This window comes from Phyllobates terribilis, unplaced genomic scaffold, assembly GCF_046119375.1.
Source record: "Phyllobates terribilis strain yellow unplaced genomic scaffold, ASM4611937v1 Scaffold_34__1_contigs__length_13252353, whole genome shotgun sequence".
Lineage (NCBI taxonomy): Eukaryota > Metazoa > Chordata > Amphibia > Anura > Dendrobatidae > Phyllobates > Phyllobates terribilis.
In genome coordinates, this window is record NW_027362794.1 from 4,852,819 (window position 1) to 4,878,018 (window position 25,200).

At 42.4% G+C, this 25,200-nt stretch overlaps 11 non-coding genes across 11 annotated transcripts; all 11 read left to right on the forward strand.

Moving 5' to 3' along the window:
* Nucleotides 1–574: 574 nt before the first annotated feature.
* LOC141182021 (U2 spliceosomal RNA) lies at nucleotides 575–764 on the forward strand. Its single transcript, XR_012257517.1, has one exon. It is a non-coding gene; the product is annotated as a U2 spliceosomal RNA (small nuclear RNA).
* Nucleotides 765–1,873: 1,109 nt separating this feature from the next.
* On the forward strand, nucleotides 1,874–2,064 carry LOC141181691 (U2 spliceosomal RNA). The gene has a single exon (XR_012257244.1). It is a non-coding gene; the product is annotated as a U2 spliceosomal RNA (small nuclear RNA).
* A 6,599-nt stretch (nucleotides 2,065–8,663) lies between these two features.
* On the forward strand, nucleotides 8,664–8,852 carry LOC141181967 (U2 spliceosomal RNA). Its single transcript, XR_012257480.1, has one exon. It is a non-coding gene; the product is annotated as a U2 spliceosomal RNA (small nuclear RNA).
* Nucleotides 8,853–9,964: 1,112 nt separating this feature from the next.
* Nucleotides 9,965–10,155, forward strand: LOC141181193 (U2 spliceosomal RNA). Its single transcript, XR_012256793.1, has one exon. It is a non-coding gene; the product is annotated as a U2 spliceosomal RNA (small nuclear RNA).
* A 1,122-nt stretch (nucleotides 10,156–11,277) lies between these two features.
* On the forward strand, nucleotides 11,278–11,468 carry LOC141181194 (U2 spliceosomal RNA). Its single transcript, XR_012256794.1, has one exon. It is a non-coding gene; the product is annotated as a U2 spliceosomal RNA (small nuclear RNA).
* A 1,119-nt stretch (nucleotides 11,469–12,587) lies between these two features.
* On the forward strand, nucleotides 12,588–12,778 carry LOC141181195 (U2 spliceosomal RNA). Its single transcript, XR_012256795.1, has one exon. It is a non-coding gene; the product is annotated as a U2 spliceosomal RNA (small nuclear RNA).
* Nucleotides 12,779–13,896: 1,118 nt separating this feature from the next.
* LOC141181855 (U2 spliceosomal RNA) lies at nucleotides 13,897–14,087 on the forward strand. The gene has a single exon (XR_012257393.1). It is a non-coding gene; the product is annotated as a U2 spliceosomal RNA (small nuclear RNA).
* Nucleotides 14,088–15,204: 1,117 nt separating this feature from the next.
* On the forward strand, nucleotides 15,205–15,395 carry LOC141181197 (U2 spliceosomal RNA). The gene has a single exon (XR_012256797.1). It is a non-coding gene; the product is annotated as a U2 spliceosomal RNA (small nuclear RNA).
* Nucleotides 15,396–21,872: 6,477 nt separating this feature from the next.
* Nucleotides 21,873–22,062, forward strand: LOC141181986 (U2 spliceosomal RNA). Its single transcript, XR_012257492.1, has one exon. It is a non-coding gene; the product is annotated as a U2 spliceosomal RNA (small nuclear RNA).
* A 1,118-nt stretch (nucleotides 22,063–23,180) lies between these two features.
* On the forward strand, nucleotides 23,181–23,371 carry LOC141181198 (U2 spliceosomal RNA). The gene has a single exon (XR_012256798.1). It is a non-coding gene; the product is annotated as a U2 spliceosomal RNA (small nuclear RNA).
* Nucleotides 23,372–24,490: 1,119 nt separating this feature from the next.
* On the forward strand, nucleotides 24,491–24,681 carry LOC141181200 (U2 spliceosomal RNA). The gene has a single exon (XR_012256799.1). It is a non-coding gene; the product is annotated as a U2 spliceosomal RNA (small nuclear RNA).
* Nucleotides 24,682–25,200: the final 519 nt, after the last annotated feature.

The window sequence follows — 25,200 nt, forward strand, 5'->3', positions numbered from 1 at the left end:
AAGAGAGGTCGAAGCAAGTTTGGAAGAATGTCTTCGGGAAATTCTTAGCAAATGGACATAAGGATATCGCATGGATGGTGGTCCACCAGTGCCTCCCCACCAGAGAGTTTCAACACAGGAGAGGCCTGGTGGCCAGAGCAAAATGCCCCAGAGACTCATGTGTTTATGACGAAACCACCTTGCACCTTATGTGGAATTGCCCATTTGCACAGGAACTTTGGCACAAAGTTGGGATTCTTTTAAAATGGACTTGCGGTTTAAGAGATTTTAACCATGAATATGTTTTATATGGCCTTTTTAAATGTCCGACCCCTCAACAGTATTGTATATGTTGGTGTATGATTAACTGTTTTAAAGACGCCCTTTGGAAGGCACACAATATTTTACTTTTTAAACGTGATGCTATTTCTGTGAAGGATTGTCTTAAAATCGCTTTTAGCCAGATGTATATTTATTACTTGAGGGATGTCAAATGTATTGGGAGGAGGGATGCTAATCGTATATGGGGTTTTTATGGGTGGAATTCTGTGTTTTAATAATGTACTGTTTGTGTTGTTGTTTTTGATTGTAAACCATCTTTTACGCACATAATAAAATATGTTGAAACCTGATCTGTTCTTATCAGTTTAATATCTGATACGTCCCCTATCTGGGGACCATATATTAAATGGATTTTTAGAACAGGGAGATGGAAAAAGAGCTTGCTCTGTCCACTCCACGCATTGACCTGGTATTGCAGTATCTCCAGGACCGGTGCACCCCTTCTTTAATGCAGTTTCTAAAATCAGAAAGAATTGAATTCAATGTTTTTTGTTCATTTTGCTTGTTTGTCGGATTTTGGGATGGACTCTTTGGCTTCGCTTTTCTTCTCCTCATTGGATTTTTCATGTTCAAAGTTGCAGAAGCCAGATGACAAGCTCATTTTGGTTCAACTTCAGCAACTGTGCATTGCATTGCCATGTAATGTAACGCAATGCTATCTATCTAGCTCTCCCTCTGTACTTCCTTTTGGATAAACAGACATATTAGGCAAGCATTTTGGAGCTTTCACCTAAATAACTACAGGTGGTGAGATAAGCTGCACAATATAATTGACCTTTCAGTATATTGTTGCACACACACCATCTATTTAGCAAATGCCCTTGTTATCAACAGCAGCCTTTTAAACTCACCTGAGCTAACAGGTATGTGCGCTGGTTACTCTGCTGCGCTTAAAATTTCTTTTTTGGTTTGCTACAATGCCTTTTCTGAAACGTTGTCTCCCTCTGCTGGAACACTGACTTCTTTCATTTAATGCCTGCAGACTATAAAAGAGAACCCAACCCAAAAAGTTGGGTTGATTAGTCTGTGGCATTCTGTTAAACTGTTGCTTATGGCGGTCTCTGTGAGCTTCTCAGTGACATTCAGCCAGCCAGGTATCCTGCCTGCAGTAGATGGAATGTGGCAATGGAACGCTGGCTGCGCGTGTCATAATAGGCTCTGAGCCTTTATATACCTGCGCACAGCAGCAGCCACCTTCAGTCTGCTGCTGGACAGCCAGCAGCAGCAGGAGAGGTAAGTAATCAGCAGCCCTCCTGCTAAGGGTAGACAGCTGCTCGTTCCACCCCACCCCCCGCCTTAATTGGTTCTCCTCCCTTCCAACGGTGTTGAGGCGGGTGGGAACAGCAGGGGGTGAGGGTGCTGTGTTTAAAGAGGTGGAGTTATGCAGATCTAAAACGCGTGGATTGCAGCAGCAGCAAGCCGAAAAGTGCAGGCATGTAAGGGATCTAGAGGTTGACAACATGTCTTCTTAACGGGAGTCCAGGAGCTCATCTCCACAAATGGACTTTTCAGGATCCTTAGGTGGCTCCGTAGTTCGAAACCAATTCTGGTTATCGCTTCTCGGCCTTTTGGCTAAGATCAAGTGTAGTATCTGTTCTTATCAGTTTAATATCTGATACGTCCCCTATCTGGGGACCATATATTCAATGGATTTTTAGAACAGGGAGATGGAAAAAGAGCTTGCTCTGTCCACTCCACGCATTGACCTGGTATTGCAGTATCTCCAGGACCGGTGCACCCCTTCTTTAATGCAGTTTCTAAAATCAGAAAGAATTGAATTCAATGTTTTTTGTTCATTTTGCTTGTTTGTCGGATTTTGGGATGGACTCTTTGGCTTCGCTTTTCTTCTCCTCATTGGATTTTTCATGTTCAAAGTTGCAGAAGCCAGATGACAAGCTCATTTTGGTTCAACTTCAGCAACTGTGCATTGCATTGCCATGTAATGTAACGCAATGCTATCTATCTAGCTCTCCCTCTGTACTTCCTTTTGGATAAACAGACATATTAGGCAAGCATTTTGGAGCTTTCACCTAAATAACTACAGGTGGTGAGATAAGCTGCACAATATAATTGACCTTTCAGTATATTGTTGCACACACACCATCTATTTAGCAAATGCCCTTGTTATCAACAGCAGCCTTTTAAACTCACCTGAGCTAACAGGTATGTGCGCTGGTTACTCTGCTGCGCTTAAAATTTCTTTTTTGGTTTGCTACAATGCCTTTTCTGAAACGTTGTCTCCCTCTGCTGGAACACTGACTTCTTTCATTTAATGCCTGCAGACTATAAAAGAGAACCCAACCCAAAAAGTTGGGTTGATTAGTCTGTGGCATTCTGTTAAACTGTTGCTTATGGCGGTCTCTGTGAGCTTCTCAGTGACATTCAGCCAGCCAGGTATCCTGCCTGCAGTAGATGGAATGTGGCAATGGAACGCTGGCTGCGCGTGTCATAATAGGCTCTGAGCCTTTATATACCTGCGCACAGCAGCAGCCACCTTCAGTCTGCTGCTGGACAGCCAGCAGCAGCAGGAGAGGTAAGTAATCAGCAGCCCTCCTGCTAAGGGTAGACAGCTGCTCATTCCACCCCACCCCCCGCCTTAATTGGTTCTCCTCCCTTCCAACGGTGTTGAGGCGGGTGGGAACAGCAGGGGGTGAGGGTGCTGTGTTTAAAGAGGTGGAGTTATGCAGATCTAAAACGCGTGGATTGCAGCAGCAGCAAGCCGAAAAGTGCAGGCATGTAAGGGATCTAGAGGTTGACAACATGTCTTCTTAACGGGAGTCCAGGAGCTCATCTCCACAAATGGACTTTTCAGGATCCTTAGGTGGCTCCGTAGTTCGAAACCAATTCTGGTTATCGCTTCTCGGCCTTTTGGCTAGGATCAGGTGCAGTGATCTAACGGTTGCTGCCTTGGTCTCGGCTAGGAGGTGCCTGGGGTACCCGACTTGTTGGCCTTGGGGGATCGCTCTCTCTTAACTGAGGGAGCTTCACCCCCTTGCAGCTATTGGCAGGTCGGCTTAGTCCCCGGACAACGGGGAGCGATCGCGTCTTGTCTTCGGGGCGACCCGAGGAAATAAGGGCGTTTTCCTTTGCTGAGCTTTATCGCTTAGTGGGCTGTGTAAGTTCTTGGGGTACCCCTCCCTCGGTCTTGGGTTTGTTCCTGCTTTTGTGGGATTCATTCCCTTGTTACTATTGGGGGAGGGCTTAGTCCCTGAGGGCCGAAAATGCCTTTTTCTTTTGGATTTGCGGTGGGGGAGACTCCACTGCGACAGTCCATTAGAATCATGGTGGATGAATGCCAGCGCCATGAGAGGAATCTGCAGTACATCGTGCATGAGATTCTTTTTGGGTTCTTCCACCTGGAGCGAGATAAGATCCTGTGTCTTTACGATCAGGAATTCCGTGGGCGATATACCATTTCCTTTATGGCTAAATCATGCTGTGATAATATCCATGCAGCACTGATGGTTGCGGACAAGGACGATGAGAGACTGAACGGGCTGAGCTTTGACTTCCTGTACGGTGAAGAGGAAGTACCCTTGGTGATCTTCATGTACAGCCCATTCGTCTCTGAGGGCGATATCGAAACCTTTTTGAAGCGTTACTGCAAGTCAGTGCGCTTCTCACATGATATCCTCAACTCCCAGCGCTTCTGGAATGGGAAGAGGAAATACCTGGTGAAGTTCCATCCAGATCAGAGCGGCATTGGTGGTCTTCACCACCCGCCTGCTAATTTTGCCATTGGTAATGTCAGGGGATTCCTACGCTACCCAGGAATGCCCCTTCAATGCCGGAATTGTCATGAATATGGGCATACACGAGAAAATTGTACAAGGGCTCATGTAGTCTTTTGCAACAAGTGCGGTAAGAGTGGGCACACCTCCGCTACGTGTGACTCTGAGATCGTATGTAACCTATGTGGGAAGGCAGGTCACGCCTTCAGGAATTGTCCGAGCAAAAAGTCAAAAACATATGACATGTTTAAGTCAGGTCAACTGACTATCCAAGAATACTTCGGAGGGAGTATTACTACACCTGCCCCTGGACCTGGGTTGGCGCACGCTGACGGGTCCGGACCAAATCCTTCAACGGCTCCGCCAGAGGGCCCGCTGGTAGTTCCACAGAAGGACGGTCGTAGGGGTTCCATAAGATTAACCGAGGGTTCGCTCTCTGTGGAATTGATCGATGTTCTGGCTCTAGATGTTGCCGTATCTCAGAGTCAAGAGGAAGGGTCCTCATCCAGCATGAATGCACCACCGGCATTATGTGGAACTGAGGAGACCTCTAGTACCCCGATTAAGCAAGCACCCAGATTCGCCACACCATCATCGGTGATCTTGGGTAAGGGCAAAAAGGGTACGCTCCTTAATCGATCAACCAGTGTGTCAGAAAGAGAGACCTCTAGGGCGCGAAGTAAAAAGGACCTGGCTAAGACCCAGTCGAGCCCTGGTCCTCGAACCAGAAGTCGCAGTAGTTCCGTGACCAGACCAGAGGACAAGACGACCCAGAGGGATGACACCCGTTCCATAGACCAGACCGCCATGAGGACTGCAGATGCACAGGACTTGGAAAAGATGGACAGCTCCCAGCCTCTGAAAAGGCAACGGGAGGACGTAAAGCAACCTGATATCCAAAGAAAACACGGATGTCGAGGTCCAGATGAGGAGCCAAAAGTGGATGATGCCTTTTTGCCTGCTTCAGATCCCGGTAATATTAAACAAATCCTGACCCCTGGAGATGCGGAGGAGGAGGTGCCGTGTATTGACTTCTTCCCATCTTCAGATCCTGATTCTTCTTAATGTCTGTTCCTCTTAAAATCTCCTCACTAAATGTGAGGTCCCTAAAGAGCCCTACACGTAGGGCTGCTTTATTTTCTTATTTAGAGACATTGGACTTTGATTTCTGCTTTCTACAAGAATGTGGTATACAGAGTAATTTAAATTATAAGGACTTAAAAGAAGACTGGAAACTGGGCGTTTCTGTGTGGTCCGGTGCTAATGACTGTCGTGCTGCCGGAGTTGGACTACTTTGCCGTGGACATTCTACCATCATTCAATCTGTGACTGAAATTATACCTGGCAGAGCTATTTTAATACATCTTGTTTTTAATGGACTTTCTTTACGTTTATTAAATGTGTACGCTCCTCCTGGGAAGCAGGAAAGGGCGGATTTACTTGAAATATTGCCATTATTTTGTGTTGGGTCAACCCCCCTGCTAGTGGGAGGAGATTTTAATTGTTTACGTGATGGGGAATCCCGGCAGGGTGGGGATGTGAATCGTAAAGACCGTACCTCCTATTTGTTGAAAAGTTTAATTGATGATTTTAGATTACAGGACTGCTAGAAGGAACTCTTGCCGGCGGATCCAGGTGTTACATGGTCCAATGGAAGAGTTTCTTCTAGAATTGATTTCATATTTGCTTCTACTGCCTTTAAACCTTGTAAATGTTTTCTTTTATCTAATTTATTCTCTGATCATAAAGTTTTATCTGTGTTTTTAGAGTTAGCAGGGGAACAAAATACCTCAAGAGGCCCATGGAGATTAAATACAACTCTCCTAGAGGATATTGATATTCAAAAGAGGTTTGTGCAGGCCTACCAGTGCTGGCAATCAAAGAGAGACCCCCGCGCCTCGATGCTGGATTGGTGGGAGAGCATTAAACCTAAGATTAAATTATTTTTTATTAAGGCAGGGAAAATGAAAGCAAAAAAGAAAAAGCAGTGGTTTTATGTTTTTAATATGAGATTACAAGTACTCTTTAAACTAAAAGAAGTTGGTATTGATGTGGATGATGATATTGCAAATCTTAAGTCTGAAATAAAAAATGCTCTTAATGAAAAAGGAAAACAAATAATTTTTAACTCCCATGTACAGCACCTGGAGGAAGGAGAGAAATGCTCCCGATTCTTCTTCAAAAAGGTAATGGGGAGGAGGGACGCAATCCTAAATCTTGAAGGTGAAAATGATATTAAGGGTATGTTAGGAAAAGCTTTTAATTTTTATCAACTTCTTTTTAACACTAAAGTTATAGATCCATCCTTTTTAGAGTATGCTATTAATTCCCTTGATTTTAAGTTAGATATTTTAGACCAGGGTATTTTATCTAGGGATCTCACCAGTGAGGAACTTTTACAGATTTTTAAAAGTTTCTCCAGTGGGAAAGCCCCTGGGGAAGACGGTCTACCGATTGAGTTTTATCTGACTTTTTGGGGAATTTTAAAGAACGATATGTTTTTATTGTTTAAAGAAGCTTTTAATACTAATAAATTACCCCCATCTTGGAGGAGAGGTCTGGTATCTTTAATATATAAAAAAGGGGATAGGAGCCAACTTAAAAACTGGCGGCCTATTACGCTTTTAAACCTTGATTATAAAATTTTAGCTAAACTTATTGCAGTCCGTTTAAAACCCTTTATAGCCAAATTAATTCACCCTAACCAGGTATGTGGTGTTCCCGGAAGAACCATAGCTGAGTCCCTCAACATAATTAGGGATACCATATGGTATTCAAAAGAGAGAAGTCAAAACCTTGCTATTTTATCCTTAGACTTTGAAAAAGCTTTTGACAGGGTATCGCATGAATTTCTTTTTATGGTTCTTAAAAAAATGGCGTTTCCAGAGAAAATTTTAACCCGCATTATGCTTTTATATCATTCTTGTTTTAGTCAAATTTCTGTAAATGGGTTTTTAACGAAGGGGGTTCCTCTATTATCAGGGGTGAAACAAGGGTGCCCTCTCTCACCACTGCTCTTTATCTGTGTTATGGAACCACTATTAACCATACTGAGAAAAGATAAAGTAATTAAAGGGGTACCTATTCCCGGGAGTAGGGGTATGCAACTTAAAGCCCTAAGTTACATGGATGATGTTACCATACTATGTCCAGATTCCACATCTCTGAGGAGGGTATTGAGAAACACACAATTTTTCTGTGAAGCCTCAGGTTTTAAATTAAATATAGATAAATGTGACTGTTTTAATGTGGGGGGATGGGACTCCTCTTTGACCCCTGGGATAGTGATACAGAAAAATCACATAAAAATTTTAGGAATTATTTTTAACCAAGCCAATGAGGGGGACCCTAACTGGGACTCTGCAATGGATAAAATAGAAAAAAAGATCTCATTGTGGAATTTAAGGAACCTTAGTATGGAAGGTAAAATTTTAATTATTAAAGCCGTTTTAATTCCCATTATGTTGTATGTTGCAATGGTGTTTCCCCCTTCCAATTTACAAATCAAGAAAGTAACAAGAATTGTTTTTATGTTTTTATGGGGTTCAAAAATGGAAAAGTTAAAAAGAGATCTGATGTACAAATGTAAATCTAATGGAGGTAAAGATGTACCCAATTTTTTTACCTTTTTCCATATAAAGTATTTCTGCTTCTGTTTTAAGGTTTTTAAATCTGATGGCATTTTTAGTTATTTTTTAAAATATGCAGCAGGAATGATTTTTAAAAGGTGGTTTAGCCTACCTTTAAGTTCTCCTGTGCTCCTGTGCCCACCTAAACAGTATGTGATACTTGAGAAAACGGTCAGGCTTTTAGGTCTCCAGGAATTGGAGCCTGATATATTGGGGGACCAAAGGAAGGTATCTATTGCTTGCAGACACTCTGAGGACACAATTCCTGTCTCCAATTTTTCACAGGCAAGGTCCAAAACGGTGTGGCGAAATGTGTACGGGAAATATCTTGCAAATGTACACAAGGACCTTGCCTGGGCTATCGTCCACCAGTGCCTCCCTACCCGTGAGTTTCAACATAGGCGGGGGCTGGTGGCGAGAGCCAAATGTCCAAGAGATATATGCGGGGAAAGTGAGTCTGTATTGCATCTCTTTTGGAATTGTCCTTTTGCACAGGAGGTTTGGAGAAAGGTAGGCCCACTTTTAAAATGGGCATGTGGCCTGAAAGATTTTAATCACTTTTATGTCTTTTATGGTCTTTTTAAGTGTCCAAATTTTAAACAATTCCGAGTTGCCTGGATTATTATTAATTGTTTTAAAAATGCCATGTGGAAAGTTAGAAATATTTTACTCTTCAAACATGATCATATTGATTCAACAGACTGTATAAAAATTGTTTTAAGTGAAATGTATATTTACTATCTCAGAGATAAAAAACTGTATGGAGCAAAAGAAGCGGCTTCTATGTGGTGTGTACAATTATGGAACACAATTAGTGGTAATTAAATAAACCCAAGTACATCTGTAATTATGATTTTCTTAATTGTTACAATGGTTTTATGATGGTAAATTGTGTTTTTACAAAAAACTTGAATTGATTATTATCATGTTTTATCATTTTATTGTAATGTTATAAATGTTCTTTTTTAAAACCTTTGTAAATATACTTTTGAATCAATAAAATTGCGTTGAAACCTTATCTGTTCTTATCAGTTTAATATCTGATACGTCCCCTATCTGGGGACCATATATTAAATGGATTTTTAGAACAGGGAGATGGAAAAAGAGCTTGCTCTGTCCACTCCACGCATTGACCTGGTATTGCAGTATCTCCAGGACCGGTGCACCCCTTCTTTAATGCAGTTTCTAAAATCAGAAAGAATTGAATTCAATGCTTTTTGTTCATTTGGCTTGTTTGTCGGATTTTGGGATGGACTCTTTGGCTTTGCTTTTCTTCTCCTCATTGGATTTTTCATGTTAAAAGTTGCAGAAGCCAGATGACAAGCTCATTTTGGTTCAACTTCAGCAACTGTGCATTGCATTGCCATGTAATGTAATGCAATGCTATCTATCTAGCTCTCCCTCTATACTTCCTTTTGGATAAACAGACATATTAGGCAAGCATTTTGGAGCTTTCACCTAAATAACTACAGGTGGTGAGATAAGCTGCACAATATAATTGACCTTTCAGTATATTGTTGCACACACACCATCTATTTAGCAAATGCCCTTGTTATCAACAGCAGCCTTTTAAACTCACCTGAGCTAACAGGTATGTGAGCTGGTTACTCTGCTGCGCTTAAAATTTCTTTTTTGGTTTGCTACAATGCCTTTTCTGAAACGTTGTCTCCCTCTGCTGGAACACTGAGTTCTTTCATTTAATGCCTGCAGACTATAAAAGAGAAACCAACCCAAAAAGTTTGGTTGATTAGTCTGTGGCATTCTTTTAAACTGTTGCTTATGGCGGTCTCTGTGAGCTTCTCAGTGACATTCAGCCATCCAGGTATCCCGCCTGCAGTAGACGGAATGTGGCAATGGAACGCTGGCTGCGCGTGTCATAATAGGCTCTGAGCCTTTATATACCTGCGCACAGCAGCAGCCACCTTCAGTCTGCTGCTGGACAGCCAGCAGCAGCAGCAGGAGAGGTAATTAATCAGCAACCCTCCTGCTAAGGGTAGACAGCTGCTCGTTCCACCCCCCCCCCGCCTTAATTGGTTCTCCTCCCTTCCAACGGTGTTGAGGCAGGTGGGAACAGCCGGGGGTTGAGGGTACTGTGCTAAAAGAGGTGGAGTTATGCAGATCTAAAACGCGTGGATTGCAGCAGCAGCAAGCCGAAAAGTGCAGGCATGTGAGGGATCTAGAGGTTGACAGCATGTCTTCTTAACGGGAGTCCAGGTGGCCATCTCCACAAATGGACTTTTCAGAATCCTTGGGTGGCACCGTAGTCGGAAACCAATTCTGGTTATCGCTTCTCGGCCTTTTGGCTAAGATCAAGTGTAGTATCTGTTCTTATCAGTTTAATATCTGATACGTCCCCTATCTGGGGACCATATATTAAATGGATTTTTAGAACAGGGAGATGGAAAAAGAGCTTGCTCTGTCCACTCCACGCATTGACCTGGTATTGCAGTATCTCCAGGACCGGTGCACCCCTTCTTTAATGCAGTTTCTAAAATCAGAAAGAATTGAATTCAATGCTTTTTGTTCATTTGGCTTGTTTGTCGGATTTTGGGATGGACTCTTTGGCTTTGCTTTTCTTCTCCTCATTGGATTTTTCATGTTAAAAGTTGCAGAAGCCAGATGACAAGCTCATTTTGGTTCAACTTCAGCAACTGTGCATTGCATTGCCATGTAATGTAATGCAATGCTATCTATCTAGCTCTCCCTCTATACTTCCTTTTGGATAAACAGACATATTAGGCAAGCATTTTGGAGCTTTCACCTAAATAACTACAGGTGGTGAGATAAGCTGCACAATATAATTGACCTTTCAGTATATTGTTGCACACACACCATCTATTTAGCAAATGCCCTTGTTATCAACAGCAGCCTTTTAAACTCACCTGAGCTAACAGGTATGTGAGCTGGTTACTCTGCTGCGCTTAAAATTTCTTTTTTGGTTTGCTACAATGCCTTTTCTGAAACGTTGTCTCCCTCTGCTGGAACACTGACTTCTTTCATTTAATGCCTGCAGACTATAAAAGAGAAACCAACCCAAAAAGTTTGGTTGATTAGTCTGTGGCATTCTTTTAAACTGTTGCTTATGGCGGTCTCTGTGAGCTTCTCAGTGACATTCAGCCATCCAGGTATCCCGCCTGCAGTAGACGGAATGTGGCAATGGAACGCTGGCTGCGCGTGTCATAATAGGCTCTGAGCCTTTATATACCTGCGCACAGCAGCAGCCACCTTCAGTCTGCTGCTGGACAGCCAGCAGCAGCAGCAGCAGCAGGAGAGGTAATTAATCAGCAACCCTCCTGCTAAGGGTAGACAGCTGCTCGTTCCACCCCCCCCCCCCCCGCCTTAATTGGTTCTCCTCCCTTCCAACGGTGTTGAGGCGGGTGGGAACAGCCGGGGGTTGAGGGTACTGTGCTAAAAGAGGTGGAGTTATGCAGATCTAAAACGCGTGGATTGCAGCAGCAGCAAGCCGAAAAGTGCAGGCATGTGAGGGATCTAGAGGTTGACAGCATGTCTCCTTAACGGGAGTCCAGGTGGCCATCTCCACAAATGGACTTTTCAGAATCCTTGGGTGGCACCGTAGTCGGAAACCAATTCTGGTTATCGCTTCTCGGCCTTTTGGCTAAGATCAAGTGTAGTATCTGTTCTTATCAGTTTAATATCTGATACGTCCCCTATCTGGGGACCATATATTAAATGGATTTTTAGAACAGGGAGATGGAAAAAGAGCTTGCTCTGTCCACTCCACGCATTGACCTGGTATTGCAGTATCTCCAGGACCGGTGCACCCCTTCTTTAATGCAGTTTCTAAAATCAGAAAGAATTGAATTCAATGCTTTTTGTTCATTTGGCTTGTTTGTCGGATTTTGGGATGGACTCTTTGGCTTTGCTTTTCTTCTCCTCATTGGATTTTTCATGTTAAAAGTTGCAGAAGCCAGATGACAAGCTCATTTTGGTTCAACTTCAGCAACTGTGCATTGCATTGCCATGTAATGTAATGCAATGCTATCTATCTAGCTCTCCCTCTATACTTCCTTTTCGATAAACAGACATATTAGGCAAGCATTTTGGAGCTTTCACCTAAATAACTACAGGTGGTGAGATAAGCTGCACAATATAATTGACCTTTCAGTATATTGTTGCACACACACCATCTATTTAGCAAATGCCCTTGTTATCAACAGCAGCCTTTTAAACTCACCTGAGCTAACAGGTATGTGAGCTGGTTACTCTGCTGCGCTTAAAATTTCTTTTTTGGTTTGCTACAATGCCTTTTCTGAAACGTTGTCTCCCTCTGCTGGAACACTGACTTCTTTCATTTAATGCCTGCAGACTATAAAAGAGAAACCAACCCAAAAAGTTTGGTTGATTAGTCTGTGGCATTCTTTTAAACTGTTGCTTATGGTGGTCTCTGTGAGCTTCTCAGTGACATTCAGCCATCCAGGTATCCCGCCTGCAGTAGACGGAATGTGGCAATGGAACGCTGGCTGCGCGTGTCATAATAGGCTCTGAGCCTTTATATACCTGCGCACAGCAGCAGCCACCTTCAGTCTGCTGCTGGACAGCCAGCAGCAGCAGCAGCAGGAGAGGTAATTAATCAGCAACCCTCCTGCTAAGGGTAGACAGCTGCTCGTTCCACCCCCCCCCCCCCCGCCTTAATTGGTTCTCCTCCCTTCCAACGGTGTTGAGGCAGGTGGGAACAGCCGGGGGTTGAGGGTACTGTGCTAAAAGAGGTGGAGTTATGCAGATCTAAAACGCGTGGATTGCAGCAGCAGCAAGCCGAAAAGTGCAGGCATGTGAGGGATCTAGAGGTTGACAGCATGTCTTCTTAACGGGAGTCCAGGTGGCCATCTCCACAAATGGACTTTTCAGAATCCTTGGGTGGCACCGTAGTCGGAAACCAATTCTGGTTATCGCTTCTCGGCCTTTTGGCTAAGATCAAGTGTAGTATCTGTTCTTATCAGTTTAATATCTGATACGTCCCCTATCTGGGGACCATATATTAAATGGATTTTTAGAACAGGGAGATGGAAAAAGAGCTTGCTCTGTCCACTCCACGCATTGACCTGGTATTGCAGTATCTCCAGGACCGGTGCACCCCTTCTTTAATGCAGTTTCTAAAATCAGAAAGAATTGAATTCAATGCTTTTTGTTCATTTGGCTTGTTTGTCGGATTTTGGGATGGACTCTTTGGCTTTGCTTTTCTTCTCCTCATTGGATTTTTCATGTTAAAAGTTGCAGAAGCCAGATGACAAGCTCATTTTGGTTCAACTTCAGCAACTGTGCATTGCATTGCCATGTAATGTAATGCAATGCTATCTATCTAGCTCTCCCTCTATACTTCCTTTTGGATAAACAGACATATTAGGCAAGCATTTTGGAGCTTTCACCTAAATAACTACAGGTGGTGAGATAAGCTGCACAATATAATTGACCTTTCAGTATATTGTTGCACACACACCATCTATTTAGCAAATGCCCTTGTTATCAACAGCAGCCTTTTAAACTCACCTGAGCTAACAGGTATGTGCGCTGGTTACTCTGCTGCGCTTAAAATTTCTTTTTTGGTTTGCTACAATGCCTTTTCTGAAACGTTGTCTCCCTCTGCTGGAACACTGACTTCTTTCATTTAATGCCTGCAGACTATAAAAGAGAAACCAACCCAAAAAGTTTGGTTGATTAGTCTGTGGCATTCTTTTAAACTGTTGCTTATGGCGGTCTCTGTGAGCTTCTCAGTGACATTCAGCCATCCAGGTATCCCGCCTGCAGTAGACGGAATGTGGCAATGGAACGCTGGCTGCGCGTGTCATAATAGGCTCTGAGCCTTTATATACCTGCGCACAGCAGCAGCCACCTTCAGTCTGCTGCTGGACAGCCAGCAGCAGCAGCAGCAGCAGGAGAGGTAATTAATCAGCAACCCTCCTGCTAAGGGTAGACAGCTGCTCGTTCCACCCCCCCCCCGCCTTAATTGGTTCTCCTCCCTTCCAACGGTGTTGAGGCGGGTGGGAACAGCCGGGGGTTGAGGGTACTGTGCTAAAAGAGGTGGAGTTATGCAGATCTAAAACGCGTGGATTGCAGCAGCAGCAAGCCGAAAAGTGCAGGCATGTGAGGGATCTAGAGGTTGACAGCATGTCTCCTTAATGGGAGTCCAGGTGGCCATCTCCACAAATGGACTTTTCAGAATCCTTGGGTGGCACCGTAGTCGGAAACCAATTCTGGTTATCGCTTCTCGGCCTTTTGGCTAAGATCAAGTGTAGTATCTGTTCTTATCAGTTTAATATCTAATACGTCCCCTATCTGGGGACCATATATTAAATGGATTTTTAGAACAGGGAGATGGAAAAAGAGCATGCTCTGTCCACTCCACGCATTGACCTGGTATTGCAGTATCTCCAGGACCGGTGCACCCCTTCTTTAATGCAGTTTCTAAAATCAGAAAGAATTGAATTCAATGCTTTTTGTTCATTTGGCTTGTTTGTCGGATTTTGGGATGGACTCTTTGGCTTTGCTTTTCTTCTCCTCATTGGATTTTTCATGTTAAAAGTTGCAGAAGCCAGATGACAAGCTCATTTTGGTTCAACTTCAGCAACTGTGCATTGCATTGCCATGTAATGTAATGCAATGCTATCTATCTAGCTCTCCCTCTATACTTCCTTTTGGATAAACAGACATATTAGGCAAGCATTTTGGAGCTTTCACCTAAATAACTACAGGTGGTGAGATAAGCTGCACAATATAATTGACCTTTCAGTATATTGTTGCACACACACCATCTATTTAGCAAATGCCCTTGTTATCAACAGCAGCCTTTTAAACTCACCTGAGCTAACAGGTATGTGAGCTGGTTACTCTGCTGCGCTTAAAATTTCTTTTTTGGTTTGCTACAATGCCTTTTCTGAAACGTTGTCTCCCTCTGCTGGAACACTGACTTCTTTCATTTAATGCCTGCAGACTATAAAAGAGAAACCAACCCAAAAAGTTTGGTTGATTAGTCTGTGGCATTCTTTTAAACTGTTGCTTATGGTGGTCTCTGTGAGCTTCTCAGTGATATTCAGCCATCCAGGTATCCCGCCTGCAGTAGACGGAATGTGGCAATGGAACGCTGGCTGCGCGTGTCATAATAGGCTCTGAGCCTTTATATACCTGCGCACAGCAGCAGCCACCTTCAGTCTGCTGCTGGACAGCCAGCAGCAGCAGCAGCAGGAGAGGTAATTAATCAGCAACCCTCCTGCTAAGGGTAGACAGCTGCTCGTTCCACCCCCCCCCCCCGCCTTAATTGGTTCTCCTCCCTTCCAACGGTGTTGAGGCGGGTGGGAACAGCCGGGGGTTGAGGGTACTGTGCTAAAAGAGGTGGAGTTATGCAGATCTAAAACGCGTGGATTGCAGCAGCAGCAAGCCGAAAAGTGCAGGCATGTGAGGGATCTAGAGGTTGACAGCATGTCTTCTTAACGGGAGTCCAGGTGGCCATCTCCACAAATGGACTTTTCAGAATCCTTGGGTGGCACCGTAGTCGGAAACCAATTCTGGTTATCGCTTCTCGGCCTTTTGGCTAAGATCAAGTGTAGTATCTGTTCTTATCAGTTTAATATCTGATACGTCCCCTATCTGGGGACCATATATTAAATGGATTTTTAGAACAGGGAGATGGAAAAAGAGCTTGCTCTGTCCACTCCACGCATTGACCTGGTATTGCAGTATCTCCAGGACCGGTGCACCCCTTCTTTAATGCAGTTTCTAAAATCAGAAAGAATTGAATTCAATGCTTTTTGTTCATTTGGCTTGTTTGTCGGATTTTGGGATGGACTCTTTGGCTTTGCTTTTCTTCTCCTCATTGGATTTTTCATGTTAAAAGTTGCAGAAGCCAGATGACAAGCTCATTTTGGTTCAACTTCAGCAACTGTGCATTGCATTGCCATGTAATGTAATGCAATGCTATCTATCTAGCTCTCCCTCTATACTTCCTTTTGGATAAACAGACATATTAGGCAAGCATTTTGGAGCTTTCACCTAAATAACTACAGGTGGTGAGATAAGCTGCACAATATAATTGACCTTTCAGTATATTGTTGCACACACACCATCTATTTAGCAAATGCCCTTGTTATCAACAGCAGCCTTTTAAACTCACCTGAGCTAACAGGTATGTGAGCTGGTTACTCTGCTGCGCTTAAAATTTATTTTTTGGTTTGCTACAATGCCTTTTCTGAAACGTTGTCTCCCTCTGCTGGAACACTGACTTCTTTCATTTAATGCCTGCAGACTATAAAAGAGAAACCAACCCAAAAAGTTTGGTTGATTAGTCTGTGGCATTCTTTTAAACTGTTGCTTATGGCGGTCTCTGTGAGCTTCTCAGTGACATTCAGCCATCCAGGTATCCCGCCTGCAGTAGACGGAATGTGGCAATGGAACGCTGGCTGCGCGTGTCATAATAGGCTCTGAGCCTTTATATACCTGCGCACAGCAGCAGCCACCTTCAGTCTGCTGCTGGACAGCCAGCAGCAGCAGCAGCAGCAGCAGGAGAGGTAATTAATCAGCAACCCTCCTGCTAAGGGTAGACAGCTGCTCGTTCCACCCCCCCCGCCTTAATTGGTTCTCCTCCCTTCCAACGGTGTTGAGGCGGGTGGGAACAGCCGGGGGTTGAGGGTACTGTGCTAAAAGAGGTGGAGTTATGCAGATCTAAAACGCGTGGATTGCAGCAGCAGCAAGCCGAAAAGTGCAGGCATGTGAGGGATCTAGAGGTTGACAGCATGTCTTCTTAACGGGAGTCCAGGTGGCCATCTCCACAAATGGACTTTTCAGAATCCTTGGGTGGCACCGTAGTCGGAAACCAATTCTGGTTATCGCTTCTCGGCCTTTTGGCTGCGGTCAAGTGTCTTGTACAGGCGACTGTGGTCCAGAAGGTACTCGGGTACCCCTCTCCTCGGCCTTGCAGGGTGACCCACTTCGGTGGGCTCCCCTGCCTGCTGCTATTGGGAGAGGGCTTAGTCCCAGGGTAACGGGTTGCGATCCCCCCCAGCCTCTCAGGTGTTTCTGTTTACAGAACTCTGAAAGGCGCAGATTGCAAGCGGTTTGCGATTTGCTTTTTCTTGTTGCGTTACCATGGAGGTTGACCCCAACCTCGTGCCTCACTATGCGAGGCTTAAACACACTATCCGTATTCATTTCACAGAGGGCGGAAGTGATGAAAGGAAATTGCGGTACGTAGTCCAGGACGTGCTTGAAGGGCTCTTTCATTTGCAGAAGAACGAGATTCTCTCTATCCAGGATTATCCGAGGCGTGGCGATTATGACATCACCTTCACCGGGGAAGGCATTTTTCAGGATGTCCTGGTAAGAGCCAGAAAGGCAAAAAACAATCCTATTCTAAAAGGAATACAAGTTATCGAGCACGTCCTGGATGAGGTAAAAATGGTAATCCTTAAAGTATTTTCTCCTTTCGTTACTTCAGTGGAACTAACATGTTTTCTTTCAATGTACTTTAAAAGTGTAAAATGTATAGGGAAAGTACTTAATGAGTTTCACATATGGACGTCCAAATGGAAATTTCTAGTAACATGTGAAAGAGACCCTAATTTCCCAGGCGGTGTGAAACTCCCTCCTGCACGTTTTAAAATAGGTTCCTCAAATGGAGACTTCTTTTTTTCTGGTATGCCACCCTTTTGTAGAAACTGTGGAAAATATGGCCATTTTAAGGATGACTGTGAGGCAACCTGTAGAAACTGTGCTAGTACAGAACATGACACCAAAGAATGTCCTCATGATAAAAAATGTAATTTCTGCCAAAAACCTGGTCATTTTTATTTTTCATGCCCACATAGGTTCTGGGAGGCCGAACAGAGACGGAAGGAAAAGGCCAGGACATCCGAAAATGAACCAACAGGTCAGACCACCCCTCAGGAGGAGGAACAACAATAACCTGGAGCCTCAGCGAGCAAAGAGGGCGATTCGAGTGATGAGGAAAGCTCAGAGGTAATGAAGGGTAACTCCCAAGCAGTGAGGAAAAGTTGGCACCAAGACAACAGGGAGGCTAAAAGAAAGGCAGAAAAGGAACAAAAGGGCATGATCGGTAAAACCAAAAGAGACCGGCAGAAGGTTGACACCGAGCCCGAGGCAAAAACTGGGTTTCCTGGGCCTGAGTCTGAGGCTAACTGGACTACGGTGGGTCCCCATAAAAAGAAAAGAGGGAAGAAAGATGGTTCGAATGGAGCGGCTGATGGGGATCAGATGGACACATCTCCTGGTGGGGAGGTGGACGTTGGTCCCCCAAAAGTCCCGGACCCTGCTGACCCCGGTGGGGAGCCAGGCCTTGCCAGCTCCGTGAGCTCGGGTACATTGCCTTGTACCCAACCTTCCCCTGTGTGTCGGCCTCCCCTGGGTGCAGGGGAGCCACCTGGGGACCCACCTGATAAGGATCTGAATGGCCAGCCCATGGAGACCCAGGGTGCTGTTCCTCTTAGTTGTCTCCCAAGCTACTCACATGTAGCGTTGGGTCATTGTCTTGGTGAGTCAAGTTCCTCCTCCATGGAGTCCTTACTTACGATAAATTCGGACGAGGGAAGTAGCTCGAGCGTAAGTGGTCTGGCCGGTTCAGCGGATAGGAAGTAAGTTCCGTATTTCTGTTTTATATAATTTTTTTACTTTCCTCCAATGGCAGAACTTAAGGGCATTTCCCTCAATGTGAGGGGTCTAAAATCAAAAACCAGAAGAGTAACATTATTTAATTTTTTAACTTGTCTTACGGCTTCCGTCTTCTTTTTACAGGAATGCAATATCCCGCACACAGTATCCTACAAAAAATACAAAGAGGATTGGAAATGTGGCCCATCAGTGTGGTCCGGGTCAAATGTTACCGGATCAGCAGGGATAGCTATACTTTTTAAGGGAAACGTTCAAATTGATTTTATCCAAGAGATTTTACCAGGTCGTATGTTATTAGTTAAAGCTTTTATTAATGGTGTAAAATGGCAATTTTTAAATTTTTATGGGTCCCCAGATAAAAATGAAAGAGCTGACATGTTAGAGATTTTACCATTATTTATTAATACCTCTGAACCTTTTATCTTGGCAGGTGATTTTAATTGTATTTTAAAGGGTGAAAGTCGGCGCTCTACAGCCGTAAGTAGAAACTATGACAAAACTTCCGGTATGTTAAGTAATATTTTAAGTGATTTTAGACTTGTTGATATTTATAAAGAATGCAACAAGACTAGTTCAGTAGAGGCCGGCTTTACCTGGAGCAATTTAAATTGCAGTTCAAGAATAGATTTTATATTCGGTTCAGAACAAATTTTACCTGATAAATGTGAAACCCACGATAATATCTTCTCAGATCATAAATTTTTATCTTTTAGTGTAAAAATTAATGCTAATAAAAAATGTGGGAAAAAAACTTGGAAAATGAATGTATCCCTTTTAAATGATTCTAAGATTTTATCGGATTTTATTGAATTTTATAAAAACTGCAGGAGGAAGAAAGATGTAAATGTCCCTATAAGTGCCTGGTGGGATAAAATGAAAAAAAAAATAAAAGATTTTTTTATTAAGAAAAGCATATATAAAGCAAAAGAAAAGCTAGAATTATATAATAATTTAAATACCCGGTTACAGACCTTATATAAACTTAGAGAAAATGGTCTAGAAGTAGAAAAAGATATTAAAATACTGAAAGAAGAAATAACAAAATCACTAGAACAAAAAGGGAAAGAGCTCATTTTCCGCTCCAGAATAAAACACGTGGAGGAAGACGAAAAATGTTCTAGATATTTTTTTTAAAAAATTAGAGAGAAAAAAACAGTAATTGAAGATATAGATGGAGAGAAAAATATGGGAAAAATTTTGGAAAAGGTACATGGTTACTATTTTAATCTTTTTAATGATAAAAGAATAGATGAAAATATAATGCAAAATTCTCTAGAAGAAATAACATCTGTTTTAGATACCGCCTCCCAAGAGTTTTTATCACAAAACATAACAGGAGAAGAAATTTTACAAACCATAAAAAGTTTTAAAATTGGAAAAGTCCCTGGATCAGACGGTATTCCTATAGAGTTTTATGTAAAATTTTATGATATTTTAAAAGAGGATCTGTTTTATGTTTTTACTGAAGTTTTTAATGATAAGGTTTTATTAAAATCCTGGAAAAAAGGGGAGGTCTCATTATTATATAAGAAAGGTGATAAGACAGACTTAAAAAACTGGAGACCTATAACCCTACTAAACTGTGACTATAAAATAATGGCAAAAATTTGTGCAAACCGCCTTAAAAAAATTATAGGAAAAATAATCCACTCAAACCAAGTATGTGGTGTGCCTGAGCGCAGTATCTGGGACAATCTAAACCTTGTTAAAGACTGTATTGAAGACATTAAAAACAGAAAAGGAAAGATGGCAATTTTATCAATTGACTTCGAAAAAGCTTTTGATCAGATTTCTCATTTTTATCTTTTTAAGGTTTTAGAAAAAATGGGCATACCAGAAAGGTTTTTATTATCTCTTAAAGCGTTTTATAAGGACTGCACAAGTAAGATTTTAGTAAATGGTTTTAAGACACAAGATGTTTTTTTAAAATCAGGGGTAAAACAGGGGTGCCCCCTGTCCCCACTACTTTTTATTTGTGCTCTTGAGCCACTTTTATGTGCAATCCGTAGAGATAGACAAATATGTGGTATCCCTCTACCTGGAAGCAAAGGAACAGAAGCAAAAGTGGTGGGTTACATGGACGATGTGGCGATCCTTTGCCGAGATGCACCATCACTACAAAACTCACTCAAACAGATCCAATCCTTTTGTACAGCTTCTGGTTTTAAGGTTAATTTTAATAAGAGTAGTATTTTAAATATTGGGGAGATGATTTTACACGATGTTTTTATTCCAATAACTGACTCTATTAATATTTTAGGTATTTCTTTCTGTGAATCCAATAATGGTCTAAATAACTGGGAGGCGGTAGCTCAGAAAGTGAATACGAAAATATGTATGTGGAATATGAGAAAATTAACGATGGAGGGTAAAGTATTAATTATAAAAATGGTCATTTTGCCTCTTTTATTGTATTTGAGTTTGGTTTTCCCTCCCCCTGTAAATATTTTAAAAAAGATCACTAAAGCATGTTTTACTTTTTTCTGGAGTTCTAAGATGGAGAAATTAAAAAGAGAAATTGTAACAAAACCAAAGCTCAAAGGTGGGAAAGACTTTCCAGATTTTAGTAGGTTCCTTTTAATTAAATTTTTTTGCTTCTGTTTTAATGCCCTTTTTAAAAATCACTATTGGTCCTTTTTTATGCGTTATAACACTGGTTTTTTTATGAGAAAGTTTGGGTGGTTTGAAACGGTTTTATCATCTCCATATGCTTTTAAACTGCCAACGCATTATTTAATTTTAGAAAAAATAGTGATTCATTTTAATTTAGGGGGTAAAGAAGCGGGAGATCTACAAAATAGTAAGAAATTAATTAAAAGTCTTTGTAAAAATGAAGAGTTATGTAACATTGAGCGCTATGATGATGAACAAATATTGAATATATGGAAAGTCATTAATGCAAAATATCTTTTTAATATACAGAAAGATTTGGCTTGGAGCTGCGCACACCAATGTCTTCCGTGCCGGGCATTCCAACATAGAAGAGGACTCGTGAGGTCTGCCATTTGCCCAAGAAGCGGATGTCAAGAGGAGGAATCAGTGAAACATCTACTATGGACTTGTCCTTTTGCAAAAGCGTTCTGGAGAAAATTGCTCCCTCTGATGGAAAAAGTGGCAGACCTCAAAGACTTTAACTACGCCACAATACTTTATGGACTTATGGAATGCCCAACAGAAGACCAAAAAATTATGGCATGGAAGACAATAAATTGCGCCAAAATAGCTCTCTGGAAAGCCCGAAATATTTTAATTTTTAATCATGATGAATTGTCTTTAAATGATGTTTTTAGTTTTTGTTTAAGTGAAATGTATGTATATTTTTTATTAGATAAAAAAAATAATCCAAATATCTCCCTAAAATGGGATGTCAATGTATGGAACACATTTTGAATTTTTGTAACATTTTATTAATTTGAATATATGCAAATTTTTATCCTATTTGAATAATTTATGTTTTTAAGTCTCGTATGTTTCGAGACAATGTATAAAAATTTGTAATGATGTAAAATGTTGCTTTTATTTCTGTACATCTGTGTAATTTTTAAATAAAACTGGTTTTATCCCTGTGAGGGGATAGCCAAATTAAAAAAAAAAAATCTGTTCTTATCAGTTTAATATCTGATACGTCCCCTATCTGGGGACCATATATTAAATGGATTTTTAGAACAGGGAGATGGAAAAAGAGCTTGCTCTGTCCACTCCACGCATTGACCTGGTATTGCAGTATCTCCAGGACCGGTGCACCCCTTCTTTAATGCAGTTTCTAAAATCAGAAAGAATTGAATTCAATGCTTTTTGTTCATTTGGCTTGTTTGTCGGATTTTGGGATGGACTCTTTGGCTTTGCTTTTCTTCTCCTCATTGGATTTTTCATGTTAAAAGTTGCAGAAGCCAGATGACAAGCTCATTTTGGTTCAACTTCAGCAACTGTGCATTGCATTGCCATGTAATGTAATGCAATGCTATCTATCTAGCTCTCCCTCTATACTTCCTTTTGGATAAACAGACATATTAGGCAAGCATTTTGGAGCTTTCACCTAAATAACTACAGGTGGTGAGATAAGCTGCACAATATAATTGACCTTTCAGTATATTGTTGCACACACACCATCTATTTAGCAAATGCCCTTGTTATCAACAGCAGCCTTTTAAACTCACCTGAGCTAACAGGTATGTGAGCTGGTTACTCTGCTGCGCTTAAAATTTCTTTTTTGGTTTGCTACAATGCCTTTTCTGAAACGTTGTCTCCCTCTGCTGGAACACTGACTTCTTTCATTTAATGCCTGCAGACTATAAAAGAGAAACCAACCCAAAAAGTTTGGTTGATTAGTCTGTGGCATTCTTTTAAACTGCTGCTTATGGCGGTCTCTGTGAGCTTCTCAGTGACATTCAGCCATCCAGGTATCCCGCCTGCAGTAGACGGAATGTGGCAATGGAACGCTGGCTGCGCGTGTCATAATAGGCTCTGAGCCTTTATATACCTGCGCACAGCAGCAGCCACCTTCAGTCTGCTGCTGGACAGCCAGCAGCAGCAGCAGCAGCAGGAGAGGTAATTAATCAGCAACCCTCCTGCTAAGGGTAGACAGCTGCTCGTTCCACCCCCCCCCCGCCTTAATTGGTTCTCCTCCCTTCCAACGGTGTTGAGGCGGGTGGGAACAGCCAGGGGTTGAGGGTACTGTGCTAAAAGAGGTGGAGTTATGCAGATCTAAAACGCGTGGATTGCAGCAGCAGCAAGCCGAAAAGTGCAGGCATGTGAGGGATCTAGAGGTTGACAGCATGTCTTCTTAACGGGAGTCCAGGTGGCCATCTCCACAAATGGACTTTTCAGAATCCTTGGGTGGCACCGTAGTCGGAAACCAATTCTGGTTATCGCTTCTCGGCCTTTTGGCTAAGATCAAGTGTAGTATCTGTTCTTATCAGTTTAATATCTGATACGTCCCCTATCTGGGGACCATATATTAAATGGATTTTTAGAACAGGGAGATGGAAAAAGAGCTTGCTCTGTCCACTCCACGCATTGACCTGGTATTGCAGTATCTCCAGGACCGGTGCACCCCTTCTTTAATGCAGTTTCTAAAATCAGAAAGAATTGAATTCAATGCTTTTTGTTCATTTGGCTTGTTTGTCGGATTTTGGGATGGACTCTTTGGCTTTGCTTTTCTTCTCCTCATTGGATTTTTCATGTTAAAAGTTGCAGAAGCCAGATGACAAGCTCATTTTGGTTCAACTTCAGCAACTGTGCATTGCATTGCCATGTAATGTAATGCAATGCTATCTATCTAGCTCTCCCTCTATACTTCCTTTTGGATAAACAGACATATTAGGCAAGCATTTTGGAGCTTTCACCTAAATAACTACAGGTGGTGAGATAAGCTGCACAATATAATTGACCTTTCAGTATATTGTTGCACACACACCATCTATTTAGCAAATGCCCTTGTTATCAACAGCAGCCTTTTAAACTCACCTGAGCTAACAGGTATGTGAGCTGGTTACTCTGCTGCGCTTAAAATTTCTTTTTTGGTTTGCTACAATGCCTTTTCTGAAACGTTGTCTCCCTCTGCTGGAACACTGACTTCTTTCATTTAATGCCTGCAGACTATAAAAGAGAAACCAACCCAAAAAGTTTGGTTGATTAGTCTGTGGCATTCTTTTAAACTGTTGCTTATGGCGGTCTCTGTGAGCTTCTCAGTGACATTCAGCCATCCAGGTATCCCGCCTGCAGTAGACGGAATGTGGCAATGGAACGCTGGCTGCGCGTGTCATAATAGGCTCTGAGCCTTTATATACCTGCGCACAGCAGCAGCCACCTTCAGTCTGCTGCTGGACATCCAGCAGCAGCAGCAGCAGCAGGAGAGGTAATTAATCAGCAACCCTCCTGCTAAGGGTAGACAGCTGCTCGTTCCACCCCCCCCCCCGCCTTAATTGGTTCTCCTCCCTTCCAACGGTGTTGAGGCGGGTGGGAACAGCCGGGGGTTGAGGGTACTGTGCTAAAAGAGGTGGAGTTATGCAGATCTAAAACGCGTGGATTGCAGCAGCAGCAAGCCGAAAAGTGCAGGCATGTGAGGGATCTAGAGGTTGACAGCATGTCTTCTAAACGGGAGTCCAGGTGGCCATCTCCACAAATGGACTTTTCAGAATCCTTGGGTGGCACCGTAGTCGGAAACCAATTCTGGTTATCGCTTCTCGGCCTTTTGGCTAAGATCAAGTGTAGTATCTGTTCTTATCAGTTTAATATCTGATACGTCCCCTATCTGGGGACCATATATTAAATGGATTTTTAGAACAGGGAGATGGAAAAAGAGCTTGCTCTGTCCACTCCACGCATTGACCTGGTATTGCAGTATCTCCAGGACCGGTGCACCCCTTCTTTAATGCAGTTTCTAAAATCAGAAAGAATTGAATTCAATGCTTTTTGTTCATTTGGCTTGTTTGTCGGATTTTGGGATGGACTCTTTGGCTTTGCTTTTCTTCTCCTCATTGGATTTTTCATGTTAAAAGTTGCAGAAGCCAGATGACAAGCTCATTTTGGTTCAACTTCAGCAACTGTGCATTGCATTGCCATGTAATGTAATGCAATGCTATCTATCTAGCTCTCCCTCTATACTTCCTTTTGGATAAACAGACATATTAGGCAAGCATTTTGGAGCTTTCACCTAAATAACTACAGGTGGTGAGATAAGCTGCACAATATAATTGACCTTTCAGTATATTGTTGCACACACACCATCTATTTAGCAAATGCCCTTGTTATCAACAGCAGCCTTTTAAACTCACCTGAGCTAACAGGTATGTGAGCTGGTTACTCTGCTGCGCTTAAAATTTCTTTTTTGGTTTGCTACAATGCCTTTTCTGAAACGTTGTCTCCCTCTGCTGGAACACTGACTT